The sequence below is a fragment of the Alligator sinensis genome, unplaced genomic scaffold (genome assembly GCF_000455745.1).
Source record: "Alligator sinensis unplaced genomic scaffold, ASM45574v1 scaffold1193_1, whole genome shotgun sequence".
Classification (NCBI taxonomy): Eukaryota; Metazoa; Chordata; order Crocodylia; family Alligatoridae; genus Alligator; species Alligator sinensis.
In genome coordinates, this window is record NW_005843014.1 from 433,945 (window position 1) to 437,948 (window position 4,004).

At 50.7% G+C, this 4,004-nt stretch overlaps 1 protein-coding gene across 6 annotated transcripts in view; it reads right to left on the reverse strand.

The window, feature by feature from the left end:
- The window catches only part of RALGAPB (Ral GTPase activating protein non-catalytic beta subunit), a 193,922-nt gene that overhangs the window by 156,690 nt on the left and 33,228 nt on the right, over positions 1-4,004 (reverse strand). The gene's annotated exons all lie outside the window — the stretch shown is intronic.

Sequence of the window (4,004 nt, forward strand, 5' to 3'; positions counted from 1 at the left end):
GGTGGGGGGTAGCGGCAGCTGCCACCATGTGCATGCTTTCCCCTGCACCCCTATGTTGCCTCCACATCTTCCCTTACAGCTGCTCCTAATCCACTTGGTGTCTGTCAAACAAAAAGAAAAAAAAATCTCAATTTAAAAGTGCTCCCTGCCTCAGGGACTTTGCCGGGGGGGGGCACGGCGTAGATTAAGGCCCCTGTAGTGAGAGAGGGAAGTGAGGCTGGCACTGCACAGCTGGGGCAGGGAGGGTTACAGGACGGAACTGCAGCTCATCCAGGGGGTGTGGGGAGGGGGGACAGCCCCTGCCATTGTATGCACCCCAGGAGGGCATAGTCTGCCCCCCAGACATGGACAAGGGCAGGCTGTTGCTAGGCTCTTCCCGACAGGGGTTCTAGTGCAGGGCCAGGCTATGCTCGGGGCAGGCAGCAGAGGTTGTGGGAGGTGAGCTACAGTGAATTTTGGAGTGGCTGCAGCCTGCCTCATAGCCCCCCTCCCAGCTCCGTCTCTGCCCCCCCTGAGAACAGCCCCAGCCCGAACCCTCCACCAGGAAGAGCCCAGCACCGCAGCAGCAGCCCGCTCTCACCCCATGTGCAGATCCAAGGGGCACATGCCCCCTATGCCCTCCCAGAGTGTGTGCAGCAGCGTGAGCCCCGCCCCATACCGCCCAGATGAGCAGCTTGCAGCTCCATCCCATGCCCCATCCCCGCTGTGCAGTGCTTGCCCCAGCCCCAGCCCCAAGCCCATTCCCTTCCCTTACCACAGGGGCCTCAATCTGCTCCCCCCCACCCCATACCCCTTCCCCTCCCCCCACAACAGACTTACCAGCTGGACACTGCTCTCCATGCTGACAGACTGCATTCTTGGCCACCTGCATGCCACACTGTGGCTAAAGGCATGCACAGGACATTTATCTGCAACATTATCAGCCAAAAAAAGCCAACTGCCAATAATGTCAATTTTCCTTATATCAGTGCCGATGTGATATGGGACTGATGTATCGGTGCACCTCTAGCTACTTGTTTTAAACTTGTCTTCTATTAATTTCAGTGGGTGCCCCTAACTCTTATTCTGGGACTCTATGAGTAACAGTCCCATGTTTATTTTATCCATAGCCTTCATGATATAGTAGACTTTTTATATGCCCCTACCTCAGTCTTCTCCTTTCCAAACTGAAGTCCTAGCCTTTTCAGTCACTTCTGATACAGCAGCTACTCCATATCCCTGATTATCTCTGTTGTCCTTTCTTATACTTCCTCTAATTCCACTATATCCTTTTTAACATATGGAGACCAGAACTGCATAGTGTTCAAGGTCTCTTTTCTGAGTTGCAATAGCTAGGTCAGAGCACAGCATTGTGTACATATAGCTGAGGTTATTCCCGCTTCCTTCCTCTCCCCCTTCCTCATGCATTACTTTGAACTTGTTAACACTTAAACTCATCTGCCACTTTCTTGCCCATTCACTTTCGAAAGATCTTTGTGCAGCTCTTCACGATCAGCTTAAGATGTGGCTAACCAGAATAACTTAGTACCCTCTGAAAATTCTGACCTGGAAAAGGGACTGCACACAGTGAAATTTCATTTATGAAAATAAGCAAAACCAGATCCCCAAAGGCCCCAACTACTGACTTTTCTTCACCTTGAAAAAGGACCATTTAATGCTAGCCACCATTTCCTATCTTTTAACCATCTTGTGACCCAGAAAAGGACTATGGCAAGTCAGCTTCTTTTTCCCTTAAAAGGAGCCTCTGGTGAGGGGTCTTGTCAAAAGGTTTTTTGAAACTAAAAATATAGGACAAGGGAGAATCAGTTGTCCATTAACACCCTCAAAAAATTCTACCACGTTGATAAGGTGGGATTTCCCTTTACAAAAACCATAATCACTCAGTCCCTAGCAAATTAAAGATTATCCCAAATTTAAAATGGCCCCCTAATAGTTGTATTCTATACCTGGAAAATATTTAAATTATCATACTTTTCCAGGTATAGAACCTAATTGTTGGAGGATCATCTTAAATTCATCATCCCTCCCTCCACCCCCAATTACTGCAGATAGTGAGGGGGATAGATACTGATGGGACACTAATAAGGCAGTTGGGGGTGAGAGACTGAGAAGGGCACGTGGTAAGAGAAGCAGTAATAGGGCAGGCAGTGAAGGAGGCAGTAAGGGAGCAGACAATAGGAGGGCACTCAGTGTGGAGGTAGTAGGGGGACCGCACAATTTGTCCCCTGCTGCCTCTCTCCTTCCCCCCAGCCTCAGGCTCCCCTGTTCCCCCTCTTTCAGGCTGCTTCCAGACCGCACCATCACAGGTCCCCATCCCTCCTTCTCCTACAAAAAGTCTCCATCCTGTTCCCTTGCCTTTGCTATGGCACCAGCAGACTCTGCCCACACTGCAGCCTGGGGCACTGAGCATGGTTCCAGCCCAGGTCCATAGCAGCAGTGCAGAGACAGCATTACTGCTATGGTGCTGTGCTGCAGGCTACAGTGAGGACAGAGCCTGCTGGCACCAGAGCAAAGGTAAAGGGAAGCACAATTGTGGGAGAGAAGGGAAGAAAGAAGCAGCACGGGGGAAAGACTGGGTGCAGTGGGGGCCCAAGGCTGCAGGGGACAAGCAGGCACAGGGCAGGGAGCAGCTGGCACTCCCTGACCTGGGGTTGGGGCTGGAGCTGCAGCCACATCACCCACCTGCACCCTCCCCTGCTGTCATCTCATACTCAGTTTTAAGATGAGGGGCTTCCCCCCTCCCCAGGTTACATGGGGAAAAAGCCAGAGTCTTTTAATTGAATAAATATGGTATTTATCCACGTGTTTGATAGTTGTACTATTATAGATTCTGCAAACTTGCTACGGATAGAGGTGAGATGCACTTGTCTGTAGCTTCCTGGATCACTTCTGGAGCCCTTCTGAAAATGAGGTTTATGATAGCAACCTGCCAGTCGTCTACCACAGAGGTGACTTGCCCCAGTAGGTTATATACTATCGCCTTTTTGATGCTCTCCGCTAACATTCTGGTACCTTTCTGGTTTAAGTAGAGCCCATCCCTCCTGTACAGGCTCCTCCTTTCCACAGTTGATAACAAACTTAAACCTTGTCCTTTCTACACCATCTCAACAGCTTGTTGAAACTGCAGTTACGCCTATCTCCCTGACTGGAACTCCCTGTACAGAATTGGAAGCACTTTAGAGAAGGCAGGTAAGTAATAAAGGGAACACACGCCATCAAGGCTCAGGGGCACCAAGAGCCCCCTTTGGGGAACTTAAAATGTCTTTATACAAATGCCAGGAGTATGGGGAACAAGCAGGAGGAGCTCACACTCTTGCTTGCTAGCACCCAGTATGACCTAGTCGGACTAACCGAGACATGGTGGGATTCTACACACAACTGGGCAGTAGACATTCAGGTGTATAGGTGTGACAGAGTGGGGAAAAAAGGTGGGGGGGTAGCACTCTATGTTAAGGAGCAGCATATGCCTTCCACCATTAAGGCGGTGGTGGAGGAGAGGAACACCGAGGCACTGTGGGTCAGGATCCAGGGGGGGCCAGGGGAAAAGGACTTGGTTGTGGGGGTCTACTACAGGCCTCCTCATCAGGATCAAGAGCTAGACAATGTATTCTCTGGGCAGCTAGCAGACGCCACATAGGCAAGGGAGGCAGTGGTCATGGGAGATCTAAAACTACCCAGATATCTGCTGGGAGGAGAAGACAGCCAAAACAAGCCGCTCATGGAGGTTCTTACACTGTGTGCAGGACCTCCACCTAACCCAGGTGGTGTCTAGTCCCACCAAGGATAGCGCCTTGCTTGACCTGGTCTTAGCAACAGGGGATGATCTCATGGGGAACACGCGAGTTCATGGTAGCCTGGGAGATAGTGACCATCACTTGGTCGAGTTCACTATCCAGCGAAGGGTGGGTAAAGTAACTAGTGGGGCTAAGGTGCTGGACTTCAGAAGGGCGAACTTCAGCAAGCTTAGAAGGCTAGTTAGTGAGGGGATGCAACTCAAGAACATA